The following is an 18,459-nucleotide window of genomic DNA, read 5'->3' as shown; positions in this document are numbered from 1 at the left end:
AGAGGGGGGGGGGGGGGGGATTTTGTACAAAATTTCACACAACTTTGAAATTTGAAGGAACACCTTTCGAACATCCCGTATGTAGGTTGTTTATGAAGGGTACTTCACGCCAGGTTTCGAAAAACATATCGATGCTTATTTTCCCAACCACCAGAATTCGGACTCCTCTTCTGAAATATATTTCGTTCCAGGGTGATGTTTTCTATACATATTAACCGCGTAAGGTATCACGAAAAAAGAAAAAAAAAAGAAAGGAAGCTTGAGACCTGTCTCGTGTTTGTAGCTTACTGGAACAATGCGTTACGAATCGCAATAGGTTAAAAAAATAATGCGAGCACTATTTAGCATAGTCACAAAACTATATCATATGAACCGCAGGCCGAATGTGGCCCGTGGGCTGCCTGTTTCAGCAACCTAGCTTTAAGTAACACTCAAATACTGGGTTCGCCCCGCCGCGGTGGTCTAGTGGCTAAGGTACTCGGCTGCTGACCCGCAGGTCACGGGATCGAATCCCGGCTGCGGCGGCTGCATTTCCGATGGAGGCGGAAATGTTGTAGGCCCGTGTACTCAGATTTGGGTGCACGTTAAACAACCCCAGGTGGTCGAAATTTCCGGAGCCCTCCACTACGGCGTCTCTCATAATCATATGGTGGTTTTGGGACCTTAAACCTCACATATCAATCAATCAAATACTGGGTTCAAACCCAGAAAGGCAAATAAAACTTATTTTGTCTTCTATGTTCATTTTTTATGAAAAAAAACTGAAGAAACTTTAAAATTCCTCTCGGAAGATGCCCCTGTTCTGATGAACGCAGTTTATTTACCGTATTTTCTGACAATTTGTTGTATTTTTGATGGATTGTGAGCGCGCGGCGGCTGCTAGCAAGTGCGAGCAGTGACGTGGTTGTGGTAGTGGTTAGAAGATGAGAAAAGGCGCCTAATTTCTGCAACTAGGTCGGGAGCACGGCGCAGTGCCTCAGTGACGTTGAACTCACCGAGGCATACGCAGGATGCACGTGTTCTCGTCGTCCTCTTCCGTTTCTCCACCTCTTCTTTCACTCCACTCTTTCTCTTCCACAAAAGCGCTTGCGCTTTGCCCCAACAAGAAGCATTGTGCGCTGCTGTTGCTGTTCATACCGGTTCTGAGAACCGATCTGGAAGATGAGCGAGTCGAGAGGCGTTGGGCCATGACTGGCATCGTTGGCTTGCCAGTTTCGGGTGAGCTTGACGTCACCAAATGTCACACCCTCTGGTTCACGATGCTGCCGCTAGGAGCGACAGTGTGTGAAAAAACAGATGAAATTCATTATTTTACCGTAGTTTCTGCTTGGAATAAAAGTTGTCTCTATCGATTTCATCATCTAATCTATAGATTTGACTGAAAGTATTGGCAACAAAAATTTTGTTCAGTATCCCTTTAGATCAGGCCACACATACCCGTTTTAGCGCGTCGACTCGGCACGCGTCTTTTTGACGCGGCGCTTAGCCTTGTCCCGTATGGAGAGAGAGAAAGAGTGAGCAGCTTCACGTAGCCTCGCGCCCACTTTCTATTCCCCTTTTCGGTCGGTGTCAACATACCAATAGTATAAGCACGTGTTGTTTCCCAAGAAACTTCCGGTTACTTCAATTATCACTCTCTAACGCTGAAGCAGAAAACGTGTTATTTTAGTTGTGCCAAAGTAAGGGAAAAATATTTTTCCACTTTCTGGTGGTAAAAGGAAGGCGCTTAAAGCTAACGACTAATTCCTATAAAGTTGCGTGTGGCTTAGAAGAAAATGTATTTGAATTATTTGGCCAGACAACGGCGACAGAAATGTTTAAAATGAGCGGGACACTCGCTAAAGCATTCGCTTCCCGCCAATGCTTCTACGCTACGCTAGTGCACAAAACCGCAAGCCGTTCAGCAGTTGTGTAGTCTTATCCCACACACGTGAAATGTTTTTTTTTTTTACGGGACAGCATTATGCCCTCCCATAGTAGTGTACCTAGTACACTAAATCGTTACCCACTTTTAGGGGCGAAGCTCCTAATAGCGGCACCCGTCCGTCCCTCGTCGTCATAGTCGTAGTCGTAGTGTGTCGCGTTTTACACTTTGACCTCTAAGGTGGTGCCGGTGGGAGATTTCTCCTGTGCGTTGTTGAACAATAAAAAAAAATTCGCAACGTGCGCGTTAACTAAAAGCCGAATTCTTCTTTCTTTCATTCCCCATTAGCAGCCATTGGCGTGTTCCAGTAGGAAACGTTAGTAGAAGTAGAAGCGTTAAAAGCCGACTTCTGCTGTCTCTCATCCCCAGTAGCAGCCATTGTTTACCTCCAAGGTAGTGCCTGGTGAGATTTCTCCTGTGCGTGAATAAATAATAAAAGAATTTTGTTCTAAACACCGTTGATTGATTAAATAAACCAACGAAAGACGCCAGATGTTTTCTAAAGCAAAACAAAAAGAAGACGCCAGCTGCTAAACGAAAGACAACAGGTGTTTTCTAAAGCAATGGTATTACAATCAAAACCATATCAATACAGGTTTGTAGTTGCTTATGCTCGTTGCCATCGGTGTGTACTCGTATGGATAAGGATGCCGAAAGGCGGGCGCGCAGGGCTGCGGTGGCGCGCGCTCGCAGACAGGACCCTGAAGTGAGAGCACGCGAGGCAGAAGCGCGCCGGGAAGCTGTGTGACGTCGCCGCCAAGATCCCGCCGTACGTGAACAAGAAGCTGCAACGGCACGTCAGCGTCGGCAAGATCCTTCCGTACGGGAACGAGAGGCCACATCAGCAAGGCCTGCAGCGTCGGCAAGATCCTGTCGTACGGAAACAAGAAGCCACATCAGCAAGGCAGCGTCGGCAAGATCCCGCCGTACGTGAACAAGAAGCTGCAGCGGCACGTCAGCGTCGGCAAGATTCTTCCGTACGGGAACGAGAGGCCACATCAGCAAGGCAGCGTCGGCAAGATCCCGCTGTACGTGAACAAGAAGCTGCAGCGGCACGTCAGCGTCGGCAAGATCCTTCCGTACGGGAACGAGAGGCCACATCAGCAAGGCAGCGTCGGCAAGATCCTGCTGTACGGGAACAAGAAGCCACATCAGCAAGGCAGCGTCAGCAAGATCCCGCTGTACGTGAACAAGAAGCTGCAGCGGCACGTCAGCGTCGGCAAGATCCTTCCGTACGGGAACGAGAGGCCACATCAGCAAGGCAGCGTCGGCAAGATCCCGCTGTACGTGAACAAGAAGCTGCAGCGGCACGTCAGCGTCGGCAAGATCCTTCCGTACGGGAACGAGAGGCCACATCAGCAAGGCAGCGTCGGCAAGATCCTGCTGTACGGGAACAAGAAGCCACATCAGCAAGGCAGCGTCAGCAAGATCCCGCTGTACGTGAACAAGAAGCTGCAGCGGCACGTCAGCGTCAACAACATCCTGCTGTACGGGAACAAGAAGCCACATCAGCAAGGCAGCGTCGGAAAGATCCCGCCGTACGTGAACAAGAAGCTGCAGCGGCACGTCAGCGTCGGCAAGATCCTACTGTACGGAAACAAGAAGCCACATCAGCAAGGCAGCGTCGGCAAGATCCCGCCGTACATGAACAAGAAGCTGCAGCGGCACGTTAGCGTCGGGAAGATCCTTCCGTACGGGAACGAGAGGCCGAGGCAGCACGTCAAGGTCGCGAAGCAGATCTTGAAAACGTTCGACAATATGGGAAGTGGCGAGGAAGCGCGCATATCGCCAGGCGAATTAACGGAAGAAAATTTCACGGTATTACTTCCAGGAGCTTCGCCCAATCTCATCATCATTCACCTCGTGGATCTGCCGTCAATTTTTCTAAACACACTCTGCTTGTAAACGGCGAAAGGTTCTTGGGTGCGGCGCCGTGTCAGCAAGCCTCGCGCTGACGTTGTAGCAACCGGTACGTGCGGTGAGGCCTCATGCATTTCAAAAACACCTCAATAGGACAAGATGCGAAGACTACCCGGAGGACTGCGCCATTCTAGGTGGCATACATGGTAGACCCCAAGAAAACTTGTACACTGCGGAGGGCCCAAATCTTGTTTCGGCGGTCGCAGGATGTGGCCTCGGCGGGACCGTTCTAGACGCTCACAAACGCTTAAAGCATTTAAGGAAAGCTGTGACCTGCAACAAAAACTCGCAATTACGAATCACCAAGGCTGGAGAATCAGTTCACACAAAGGAGATTCTGCGAGAATATATTCGTTCATTTAACTATCTGTAGTGCTCCTTTTGACTGAACCTGCCTCTTGCTAAGCAAGAAATTCGTAGCTGAGAATGGGCAGCATTTCTGGCATTTTTATTGTACATTTTAGTAGTGTAAGAGAGGAAAGGTAAACGTAATTTACTTTTTTCAGTATTTTTCATTGGATACGTTAGAGGTAATGGTACTTGGACATGCAACCGAACTCTGCAATTTAACGAGACACTGCACGGAGGTTTTTCAAAATGACGTAAGCTTAGCACGCCATGTTCGGATGCATTTATAAACGGTTATGTATACGCTGTGTACACTGTCTTTACTTGTTTTCGATGTTTCGTTTGTGTATGTGCAAGTTAAGTGTACAATAAACTTCCCTTTCTTAATCGTACTGACTCGGCGCGTTGAAACACGCACATTATCGTCTGCCCGCGGGGCGGTTTCGTGCTCTCCCATAGAAGAGTATACCAGGTACTCTAAATCGTTAACCACTGCTTTTTTTTTTCTAAACGTGTCAATGAACGCATTTCGTTTACTACGCTTCTCGGCCTTTTGGCTAAAAGCTGACGGAGGGTATTTGACAGTGATGGCAACCCTGAGAATTTATGCCTAGGCCGGCTCGGGCGTAATTTCGACCATGCGGCCTCATCAAGCGCGAGGCGCAAGGGACGACTTTCAGCTTTCCCATAGAAGAGTACCGAGTACTCTAAATCGTTAAGCACTCTTTCCAAACACACAGAGCTTTCAGCTCTCTCATAGTAAAGTACCTAGTACTAGAAATCTTGAAACACTTTTTTCTAACCACACAGAACATCGCTCTCCCATAGTGGAGTATCAAGCACTCTAAATCGTTAACACTTTTTCAAACACATGTTACCGCGATCAATCGAAACGGCTTCAAGCTCACCCGTAGTAGAGTACCAAGTATACAAAGTCGTTAACCACTATTATTAAACACACAACAGTTAGATGGAAGGAAAAACATGAGTACAACCACTGTAATGAAACAGAGACATCTTATTGCCCTCCTGAAGTAGCGTACGAATTACTCTGGATCGTTGACTACGTTTTCTGAACACACAACAGCTGGGGTTTTCAGTTGTTCCGTGCTAGCCATGCGCCCACTCTAGTACGCATGCATGCGTGGAATTTTCTAAAATGTGACTAACTTAACTTCCTTTAACTTCTGACATTCGGATAGACAGAGATAAATTGTATTGCTGCGCTCATTTGCAAAATGTATACACTGTCTTTACTTGTTTTTGATGTTTAGTTTGTGTATATACAAGTTACGTGTGCAATAAAAACTTACCTTTTAGGGGTGAAGCTTCTTAGGGTGTGGGTCGGTTCCTCTTCCGTTAATATGTCGTATGTATGTAGCCACCTCTAGTTTATGAATTGCGCACTAAATGGCGTTGTGTGTATATCTTTATGGAAATAATATCACTAGATGGCGTTAGTTGTTTTCGTATAAATGACAATTAAAGAGGATAGATGGCACTGTTATAATATTAAATTTACAGCATATATACAGAGTGAATGAAGGTGAGTGAGGCAAAGTGTCCGTCCGTCCTTTAATCCGTCTGGTGCATGCTCAAGCGTGATAGGAGCGGACGGACGGACAGACAAACAAGAGGACATACATACATACATGCATACATACATACACACACACGGATACATACATACATACATACATACATACATACATACATACATCATCATCATCATCATCATCAGCCTGACTACGTCCACTGCAGGACAAAGGCCTCTCCCATGTTCCGCCAGTTAACCCGGTCCTGTGCTTGCTGCTTCCAATTTATACCCGCAAACTTCTTAATCTCATCTGCCCACCTAACCTTCTGTCTCCCCCTAACCCGCTTCCCTTCTCTGGGAATCCAGTCAGTTACCCTTAATGACCAGCGGTTATCCTGTCTACGCGCTACATGCCCTGCCCATGTCCATTTCTTCTTCTTGATATCAGCTATGATATCCTTAACCCCCGTTTGTTCCCTAATCCACTCTGCTCTCTTCTTGTCTCTTAAGGTTACACCTACCATTTTTCTTTCCATTGCTCGCTGCGTCGTCCTCAATTTAAGCTGAACCCTCTTTGTAAGTCTCCAGGTTTCTGCTCCGTAGCTAAGTACCGGCAAGATACAGCTGTTATATACCTTCCTCTTGAGGGATAGTGGCAATCTACCTGTCATAATTTTAGAGTGCTTGCCGAATGTGCTCCACCCCATTCTTATTCTTCTAGTTACTTCAATCTCGTGGTTCGGCTCCGCGGTTACTACCTGCCCTAAGTAGACATAGTCTTTTACCACTTCAAGTGCACTATTACCTATCTCAAAGCGCTGCTCTTTGCCGAGGTTGTTGTACATTACTTTCGTTTTCTGCAGATTAATTTTAAGACCCACTTTTCTGCTCTCCTTGTCTAACTCCGTAATCATGAGTTGCAATTCGTCCCCCGAGTTACTCAGCAATGCAATGTCATCGGCGAAGCGCAGGTTACTAAGGTATTCTCCATTGACTCTTATCCCTAACTGTTCCCATTCTAGGCTTCTGAAAACCTCCTGTAAGCACGCGGTAAACAGCATTGGGGAAATTGTGTCCCCCTGCCTTACACCCTTCTTGATTGGTATTCTGTTGCTTTCTCTATGAAGCACTATGGTAGCAGTTGATCCCCTGTAGATTTCTTCCAGAATGTTTATATATACTTCATCTACGCCCTGATTCCGCAGTGTTTGCATGACGGCTGATATTTCTACTGAATCAAACGCCTTCTCGTAATCTATGAAGGCTATGTATAGTGGTTGGTTATACTCTCAGCATTTCTCTATTACCTGATTGATAGTATGAATGTGGTCAATTGTTGAGTAGCCTGTTCGAAATCCTGCTTGTTCCTTTGGTTGATTGAATTCTAATGTTTTCTTTACTCTGTTAGCAATTACCTTTGTAAATAGCTTGTATACTACAGAGAGCAAGCTGATCGGCCTGTAATTCTTCAAGTCCTTGTCATCTCCTTTCTTATGTATTAAGATGATGTTAGCGTTCTTCCAAGACTCTGGTACTCTTCCCGTCAGGAGACACCTCGTAAACAGGGTGGCTAGTTTTTCTAACACAATCTGTCCTCCATCTTTCAGCAGATCTGATGTTACCTAATCCTCACCAGCAGCTTTGCCCCTTTGCATGCTCTCCAAAGCTTTTCTGACTTCTTCTATCATTACTGGTGGGGTGTAATCTGGGTTACTGCTAGTTCTTATAGTATTAAGGTCGTGGTTGTCTCGGCTACTGTACAGATCCCTGTAAAACTCCTCCGCTATCTTAACTATCCTATCCATATTGGTAGTTATTTTGCCTTCTTTGTCCCTTAGTGCATACATCCGACTTTTGCCTATCCCAAGTTTCCTCTTCAATGCTTTGACACTTCCTCCGTTTTTCAGAGCGTGTTCAATTCTCTCCATGTTATACCTTCTTACATCGCATACTTTACGTCTATTAATCAACTTCGAAAGCTCTGCCAGTTCTATTTTGTCTGTTGTACTTGACACTTTCATGATTTGACGCTTCTTAATTAGGTTCTTCGTTTCCTGTGAAAGCTTGCCAGTGTCCTGTCTAACTACCCTGCCTCCAACTTCCACTGCACACTCCATAATGATACTCGTCAGATTATCATTCATTGTATCTACGCTAAGGTTGGTTTCCTCACTGAGAGCCGAGTACCTGTTCTGCAGTGACACTCTGAATTCCTGTACTTTCCCTCTCAGTGCTAGCTGACTGATTGGCTTCTTGCGTATCAGTTTCTGTCGTTCCTTCTTCAAGTCTAGGCGAATTCGAGACCGTACCATTCTATGGTCACTGCATCGTACCTTGCCAATCACTTCCACATCCTGCACGATTCCAGGGTGTGCACTCATTATAAAGTCTATTTCGTTCTTATTTTCGCCATTAGGGCTCCTCCATGTCCACTTGCGGTTTTCTCGTTTTCGGTAGAAGGTATTCAAAATCCGTAAATTATTGCGTTCTGCGAACTCTACTAGTAGCTCTCCTCTGGCGTTTCTAGTACCGATGCCATAATCTCCTACTGCCTGGTCTCCAGCCTGCTTCTTCCCTACCTTTGCATTAAAGTCGCCCATCACTATAGTATACTGTGTTTTTACCTTACTCATTGCCGATTCCACGTCTTCATAGAAGCTTTCAACTGAAGCGTCATCATGGCTGGATGTAGGCGCGTAAGCCTGTACTACCTTCATCTTGTATCTTTTATTCAGTTTAATTACGATACCTACCACCCTTTCATTAATGCTATAGTATTCCTCTATGTTGCCAGCTATGTTTCTGTGAATTAGGAACCCCACTCCCAGTTCCCTTCTGTCTGCCAAGCCCCTGTAGCAAAGGACGTGCCCATTCTGTAGCACCGTATAGGCCTCATCTGTCCTCCTAACCCCACTGAGCCCTATTATATCCCATTTAACACCCTCTAGCTCCTCGAATAGTACAGCTAGACTTCGCTCACTAGATAAGGTTCTAGCGTTAAACGTTGCCAAGTTCAGGTTCCAATGGCGGCCTGTCCGGATCCAGAGATTCTTAGCACCCTCTGCTGCGTTGCAGATCTGACCGCCGCCGTGGTCAGTTGCTTCGCAGCTGCTGGGGACTGAGGGCCGTGAGTTATTTGACGTAAGCATGTGGGAGGTAGTGGCCAGATACTGCACCAGGGTGGCCAATCCTTCTCTGGTGAGGGAGTGCGTTCTCGGCGGTGTTTGCCGGTGAGGCCGCACCCCAGGCCTCTTAATGCAGTTCCATCAACACGCGGATTTTTTTTTTAATCCGGTTGGGAACTGCGCGGTACCGGGATTTGAACCACGGACCTCTTGCATGCGAGGCGGATGCTCTAACCACTACGCCATCGCCGCCTTGCTTCGCAATGGGCATAGTGGTCACTAATTTCTTTTTTTTTACATTTCAAGTAATGCTGATACTAGACAATGTTCTAAATAAAGACATAGGCACCCACAAGTGTTTTTTTTTTTGGGGGGGGGGGGAAGGGGCGGCTAGCTATCACTTACTTTTCAAGTGGTTTTAGACGTAATGCGCTACGAAGACAACGCCTCACCCTTAAAGGATTTTCGCCGTGCACTCGGGAAGCTGTGCTACCTACGCCATTCTCACTATCCTCGTTCAACAACAAGATTAAGCTATACAGGTCTCAGCTAACAGAAATTGAAACAAAAAAATATTTACATACATACATACATACATACATACATACATACATACATACATACATACATACATACATACATACATACATACATACATACATACATACATACATACATACATACATACATACATACATACATACATGTGAGACGTCCCCACTACGCCACCGATCGCCAAAGAGAGGGAAGCCCCTCAACCCCCTTTTTATCCCGTTCCCTCTTGGCTACGTGTCTCAATTACTTTCCACACACAGGGATTCGTGCTGGGCCCGGGAAGTAAGAGACGTCACGATCTTTTCTTAAACATGGACGCATTTAATTGAATAACAAGTGCAAATGGCGTACACACATATTGCCCGTGAACGACATCTCTGTTACACAAAAGGGTAACGCATCAGCAAATACTCGCGACACGCGAAACAGGATACATTTTATTCAGACGACGGATCGAATCCCGATGTGGCGGGACGGACGGCGCGTCACGTGACCTCAAATCAGCGATTCCCCTCGTCCGCGACTCGTCCGCGCGGCTCGCGGACGAATGAACCCAACCTGTTTCTCACATCGGGATTCTGGCGGGGGAGAGCCGGTACTTCAGCGGAATAGCTTGGGGTCGGTGGCAACCCGTACACTTTTCGTCTGCTCGCGGCATGTCCTCCATGGCTCGCGGACAGCTGCATGACTGGTCGGCATCATCTACGCTTGAGCATTGTTTACTTAGTTTCCAGACACTGTTCTCAGGTGATTAGATGTGCAGAAATCACTTTTGGTGGTTCGGGAAATGTCGCCGCCGTCGCTTAACACGCGAGATTCTTAGCCGTCATGGTGGTGAAATATTCCAACTTCTGCAACCGGTGACGTGCCGCTTCTAAAAAAAAAGCGGGAGACACGTTTAGAAGTTCTACAAGTGGGGAATAATGTAGTTGAAAGAATATCCTGCTAGCAACTCCCTTTTCTCCTGAAAGAATAACACTACTCGTTCATTTGTCACAACACGACAGACATCGCAGCCAAGCTTCGCTTCTTGCGGGCATCCATGTTGAATACTCTCAAACCGGTCTGCTGCCAGCGGGCGCAGGTGAGCGCCGAATCTGCTGTCGAGGGTAATCCGGCTGTTTTCCCCTAGGACACCGTCCGTCGTGTGGATGCGCCTGCAGGCGGACCATCCGCGGATTAGCTGTCCGCGTCCACGACAAATCCGGATTCGGTCCGTCGTCTGAATGCACCATAAAAGCGAGTGACGGTGACAATACAATGGTGCCTCAATACAGAGTAAACATACAACGACACAAATGATAAAGTGATAAATTAATAAAACCGCGCAATGTCTCAATATGCCGCATTCATTCCCGCAAAGCTCGTTCAAGTAAAGGAGGTGATGTTCGTCTCACGGAATGTCCATGTTGTCAGTCTTCACCGTCTTCGTCGTCTTCGTTGTCTCTCTCGGCGATTTCCATCTTAATCTTCTTTCATAACGTCCCGCAATCACTCGTTTCCTCGTTTCCCATCTCTAACTTTCATTCCTCGTCATATCATCTCTGCCTCAGTCATCATCCTATCGACTCTCATTGCTGTCTCTTCACACCGTTATCTTCCTTTTCCATTCCGTCTCTCTACCATCTCGGGCTCATCGCATCGTATCTCCGACTCTCTTCGCATCGTATCTCTGACTCCCCTTCGCATCGTCTCGTAGTCCCTTTTTTGTAGGACCCGACTCCACCCTACCGGGGCACCAAACCAGTCGCCATTCCACGCGGCATATCTTTTCTTCTCAGTCCGAGTGTATCCTATGACGATAGTTATAGCGCGAGAACAAAACGACGACACAGAGACAAGAAGGACACGAAATAACCGTTTTGTTCTCGCACTATAACTATCGTCATACCATACCAACTAGCCCAAGCTGCCACACTTCCGAGTGTATCCTCTTCGGCGGCCGCCCCCGCGGCTTACACCAGTAGAAAACCCTCTCCCAAACAAAGCCGAGCAAGTAACAATGTACAAGCTCAAGCCTCAGGGAAAGTGATGGGCGAGCCGTCCGAAGACACTTTAATTACGGGCGAACAATGGGCCCGATGCTTCCCGTACTTGGTGAGCCGATGTCCCGACCACGTCTCAACGTTTCCATGTAGCTCGGTGTCTCCCGCGAAATTCTCCGTAGCCGCCGCTTCTTCGTCATTCACCGCCGCGGGCGGCCATCCGCGCAGAACGCAGTAATGAGCCCTGGAGCCACGGAGGCTGACGGAAAGTCATACTGGACCCGACACAGGCGCTGCGGCAGCGTCGCATTCCCCGAACCAACAAAAGGTGCCTTGCTGCTCCCCCATGCCAAAAATCTGAAGGGTGCGCGCCGATTATCTCCACCGTACGCTGTCACATGGTCTGTAAACGACAAGGCGCCGCCCGGTCCTCGTGTTTGCGCGAGGGAGCCCGTGAGAACAGTAGAAATAATCCTTCTGGTACTTCACTCCGGAATGCCCATTCGTTACACCGAAGGTTTTCTTTTCCTTTTTTTACGCGTGGGTTTGAGAAACGAGCGTACACATCTTGAAAGGAGCGGGGTTCAGTCCGTGTTTGCGGGGACGTCACACATGCATACATACATACATACATACATACATACATACATACATACATACATACATACATACATACATACATACATACATACATACATACATACATACATACATACATACATACACACATATATACATACATACATACATGCATACATACATACATACATGCATACATACATACATGCATACATACATGCATACATACATGCATGCATACATACATGCATGCATACATACATGCATACATGCATACATACATACATACATACATACATGCATACATACATACATACATACATACATGCATACATACATACATACATACATACATACATACATACATACATACATACATACATACATACATGCACACATACATACATGCATACATACATACATACATACATGCATGCATACATACATACATGCATACATACATGCATACATGCATACATGCATACATACATACATACATACATGCATACATACATACATGCATACATACATGCATACATGCATACATACATACATACATACATGCATACATACATACATGCATACATGCATACATACATGCATACATACATACATACATGCATACATACATACATACATACATACATACATACATGCATACATACATGCATACATACATACATGCATACATACATGCATACATGCATACATACATACATACATACATGCATACATACATACATGCATACATACATGTATACATACATGCATACATACATACATACATACATACATACATACATACATACATACATACATTGGGCAGCGCGACCCTCTGCCCGCTTTAATAAGGATGTTAGTTCAATACAATCTGAACAGAGAAAACCAGACGGGCCAATTGCTTGCGCATTTCGCAAGGCTAGCTTCACCGGCAACCTACATGCTAAATCCTAAAGGACTAGTGTGTTCACGCTGTACCCCATTGCTTTACAACGGAAAAGAAGTTTTCGCGTTACACTGTTCGATTCCACTGTCGGTGCGCGCTGCGGCAAGTTACAATATACGAATATTCGCCACTCAGTTAACAGCGCCCGCAATCGTTTTCCCTCTCCGGCCTAGCGTGTGAACACCCACGCTAAGCGGACCTCGAACAGCGATCGAATCGCGTTACATCGAACATTCGCTCACTCCAACGACAAAAAAAAAAACAGTGCGAAAAAAAAAGTTCTTCCATATCCACGAAGTGAATGATGATCAGTAGGTGAAGCTCCGGAGGTAAACGTGGTAAACCATGAATCCTCCGTACATTTTGCCCACTCGATTTTGTTACAACGCTCCCCCTTGCGTACGTCGCCGCACTTCCACCAACTACACGCACCATATGTAACATCATTCCTATTTTATAACATCTCGCATCTTTCATCATCAACTACAAGTACCGCCGTCTATAACATCTTGCATCTTTTCATCATCGAATACAAGTACCGACATCTAGTGAACACTGCAAAAACTAAACAAGCGGTGGCTACCACTGACCTCCACTAGGGCTAGTGGAGGTCAGTGGTGGCTACATATACAGGAGACGGTACCGCCACCTAGTGAACACTGCAAGAACTAAACGAGAGGTGGCTACATACAGGGGACGCACAGCCCACTCCTTAAGGAGCTTCGCCCCTAAAAGACAGCCGCAACAAAGTCGCGCCGCCCAGGCGGACATGCGCTGGCCTCGCCGACGGATCACAAGTGGTGTCAGTATTAATATCTATGCTCGCTCTAAACGTGAGTGCGAGTGTGAAAATAACCTGTTATATACTCACTCCAAACGCGGAGACGGCGCAACGACGGAGTGCGCTGTGCACGTAGTGACGGACTTGCCACTGGAAGGCGCCACGCTCAGCGTGCGCGGCAAGTTCACGGAAGAATCGAGTGCGTGTGCCAAAGGAAGGGACGACGTAATGGTTATGGTCAAGAGAGCATCTGTTTTGAAAAGCACTGTAGCCATCGGTAATCGGTACAGAAGCTTAGTATTCTCTTACCTCTTCTATGTAATACGTTATGTGGGCATCGTAAAGAAAAAAAAAAGGGGGGGGGGGAGAAAAAAAAGGAAACCCTCGAAGCTGAGTTGAGACGCAAAAATTCAGCGTGTTTTTCCTGCGCAGTTTCTTAGCGTTCGAAAGCAGCGAACAAAGAAACAAACAAAACAAGCAAATGAACAAACAAACAAACAAATAAACAAACGAATGAACGAACGGGCAATCAAACAAAACTAGCAAGCAAGCAAACAAATGAATAAATAATATAGAAACCAACAAGCATTCTCATCATCGACAACAACAACAACCACGCAGAACTTCAGCGCTGTATTACAAGGCACTTCGTACAGTGCACAAGAGGCGCCTATTGTGCAAGGCATGTCCGGTATACGTCCACGCCCACGTGTAAACAAAAGAGCGCTGCGCAGCGAAGAGCGAAGTAATAAAAGGGCAGCCGACGCTAGGTTCGTGGTGCTGAACACATCCGTGCACGCCGTTCGTGCACATCCTCCCACCTCTCGTTTCTCGGAAGCGTTTTTGACTCCCAATCTTGCCGGAAACGAGCGGACATCGACTTGTGCTGCATCGCATGCGCCCCATTCGATCGCTTCATTCTAAGCATAAACGTGCCGAGAGATGCGGATGAGAAGGAGAGCGCTCCTTGTGATTCTTTAATGGACACAATCTTTATTAACCATCTTCATAGTTTTTACTGTTACTTGCCCTTATCTGTACGGACTATATCCGCGATGAGATCACGCTGTATGAACTTTGCTATGGCCATAGATTGTACTCATGTGTTATGTGTGACTCTGATTTCTTTCATTTTGCTTAATTGCATGTTTGTGTGTATCTTGTGTATTACTACCACGATGTTGCGATAGCCTGCTACAACGTAGCCTACCTTCCAAGATTTATTTCTTCATATCTAAATAAAAAGTAATAGTACTATGCAGTGTATTAAAAATTTGAGTAACTGTTTGACATGTCGCCTTAGAAGACGACATTAACGAAGTGCGCGCGGGGCACTGGCGCTGTGGCACGAGCGCGAGCCTGGCGTCGAACGCTGGCCAGGAGTGACTCCAACGCCTGGGCTACGCTTTTGAACTTGTTCACGTTTCCTGTCCTTTAATAAATCGTCTACAGTCACAAGCGGCTGTACAGACGTAACAGTTGGCGACGAGGAAGACTGGATCGACTCATCGGCACTCCACCGACGTCAAGGAAATAACATGGCGACGCCCGACTTCGGTCGGCTACCCGAATTCAGCGGCAGCCCCAGCTCCTGGAGATCCTGGTATGGGAGGCTACAGTTCTTCTTCGAGGCTAACGAGATTACGGACGCATCGAAGAAACGTGCTCATCTGCTAACGCTGTGCGGGGAACAGACTTATGACATCGTCTGCGCCCTCGTTCAACCCAAGCAGCCCAACCAAGTGAGCTACGAGGACATAGTCAAGATGCTCAAGGCTCACTTCGATCCACAACCGTCTGAGGTCTTCTGCAGGGCACGATTCCAGCGACGTGACCAAAAGCACGACGAAACGGTCAGTGATTACGTCACGGCGCTCAAGAAGCTAGCAGCAGATTGCAATTTCGGGACAAGCGCAGACACTGCAGCGAATCCGACAATGCTGCCTATGGACGTCATGCTGCGTGATCGTTTCGTTTGCGGTCTTCGGAACGAGCAGGTCCAGCAACGGCTCTTCGCAGAAAAGGACTTGACGTTCAAGAAAGCTTTCGACCTTGCACTGCGAGCCGAAAACGCCATCGAAGACCAGAAACGCGTGAAAACCGAATTTAAAGAGTTTCACGAATCCTGCATAAGCACATGCAAGATAGACAACCAAGGTCACTCTAGTGCCTCTGCCCAAAAGAAGAAACAACGCTGTTGGCGTTGTAACGCGCTACATAATCCGGACACTTGCAAGTTCCAGACAGTCTCCTGCAACTACTGCAAGAAACGCGGACACATTGAAAAAGCCTGTCTGAAAAAGCGGAAAGAAGCAAAAACGAGCAACAGCATCGAATATCCCCAACAAGGAACTTCGACAGCTGCCTCAGCACCAGTGTCGACTCAGCAGGACTCATCAGACGTGGCCCTTTACGAGCTCAACACCGTAACCAACGCGTTCAGCACACAGAAGGTCATGACTCGGCTACGCGTACATGGCAAGTTCTTGGATTTTGAAGTCGACTCGGGTGCAGCCTGCACACTCATCAGTGAGGTCACGTTCAAAGCTACGTGGACAGATGATCGACCACGGCTTCAGACCGACAACATGCTCCTACGCACATGGTCAGGACAGTCTCTTCGAGTTCTCGGATGTGCAACGGTGATTGTTACGCACGGAAACAAAACCATGACACTACCACTTGTTGTCATCAAGGGAGCAGGTTGTAACCTCCTTGGACGAAACTGGTTTCCTCACCTGGGTATACAGATCACGGGCATCAATGATGTATCCGGCGATGAACTTGTTTCGAAGCTTCTCGACAAGTACCAATCTGTATTCGACGAGGACATATCAGGACACATCGGTCCAGCGGTACAACTAGACCTCGTGGAAGGAGCGAAACCAAAGTTCCTAAAAGCACGGCCGGTTCCTTTCACGCTCCGGTCAGCTGTAGAAGCAGAATTGGATCGACTGCAAAGTCAAGGCATAATCGAGCCAGCACAGCATTCGGATTGGGCAACGCCTCTCGTACTGGTTCGAAAGAAGAATGGCTCGTTGCGAATATGCGGCGACTACCGTTGCACAGTGAACCAGGTATCAAAGAAGGCAGACTACCCACTTCCCTCAACTGATGAAGTGCTCAGCCACTTGAGGGGAGGCAAGGTCTTCAGCACCCTGGATTTAGCACAAGCGTACCAGCAACTTCACGTGACGCCAGAGACAGCAGAGATATTGACCCTGAACACGCTGAAGGGACTATACAGGGTCAAGAGATTGCCTTTCGGAATTTCTGCAGCCCCAGCCATTTTTCAACGTTTTATGGAGACAATGCTGTCAGGCATCACAGGCGTGTGCGCATACCTAGATGACGTGATCATCAGTGGGAAAGACGCCACGGAACACGCCGAGAGACTGGAAGAAGTGCTGAAGAGGCTACGAAACTACAATCTGCGCCTCGGAAAAAACAAGTGCTGCTTTGCGGTGCGACAAGTTTTCTTTCTGGGACACCGAATCGACGAGACAGGCGTCCACACAAACGAAGAGAAAGTTCGAGCCATAACGGACGCTCCAGCACCAAACTGCAAACAAGCGCTTCAATCATTTCTCGGAATGCTGGCTTTCTACGACAGATTCTTGAAGAACAGGGCAACAGTTGCCAGCTGCCTATACCAGCTTCTTCAGAAGGACGCCACGTGGAGATGGGAGACAAAGCATCAAGAAGCCTTTGACAAGCTTAAGGCATTGCTGCTCAGTCAGACCGTACTGGCACACTACGACGAACAGAAGGAGCTTCTTGTCTCTTGTGATGCTTCACCATATGGCATAGGAGCTGTTCTGTCTCAACGTGATGACCAGAATAGAGAGGCGCCAATCGCTTTTGCATCTCGGACGCTAGGGCCGGCAGAACGCAAATATGCTCAATTGGACAGAGAAGGCCTTGCTGTGGTGTTTGCAGCCCACAAGTTCCACAAGTATATTGCGGGAAGAAAGGTGACTTTCGTCACTGACCACCAACCACTGCTCGGCATACTGGGTCCACAAAAGCCAACGGCTCAAGTCCTTTCTCCACGGATGACCAGATGGTGCATCAAGTTATCGGCGTATGACTACAGCATAATCTACAGGCGTGGCAAGAACCATCAAAACGCGGATGCGTTGAGCCGTTTGCCATTACAAGAACGTCTCGATGAACCCTGGCCTCCAGGTGACGTACTATTGTTCGAAGCGTTATCGAGACCTCCGTTGACTGCTGCCGAGATAGCACGCCTGACACAACAAGACAGCATCATGCAGAGGTTGTACAAGGCAGTGCAGGATGGTACAGTGGAGAAACTCACTGGAGATGAGTTTGCTCCTTACCGACGACGAGCGACCGCACTAGCACTACAGCGCGAGTGCATCACACTTGGATCCCGAGTGATCATACCGAGCTCAGCACGATCCCGTGTTCTGGCACTTCTGCATGCGGGTCACAGAGGCATGGTAGCCATGAAGAAGTGCGCAAGGAGCTACGTATGGTGGCCCGGAATGGACAAGGTGATCGAGGAAACGGTGCGACAGTGCCGTGAATGCCAAGCAACGCAAAAGAGCCCACCCAAAGCTCCTATTCCTACGTGGGACCGTCCCCAGACAGCATGGAACACGGTGCACGTTGACTTCGCGGGGCCACTACTCGGACGCACCTACTTAGTTGTTGTGGACGCATACACAAAGTGGGTGGAAGTCCGGCACGTGACACAAGCAACATCCGCGGCTGTAATCGACGTGCTCCGAAG

The sequence above is a fragment of the Rhipicephalus microplus genome, chromosome 2 (genome assembly GCF_043290135.1).
Source record: "Rhipicephalus microplus isolate Deutch F79 chromosome 2, USDA_Rmic, whole genome shotgun sequence".
NCBI classification, from domain to species: domain Eukaryota; kingdom Metazoa; phylum Arthropoda; class Arachnida; order Ixodida; family Ixodidae; genus Rhipicephalus; species Rhipicephalus microplus.
This window is presented reverse-complemented; position numbering follows the sequence as displayed.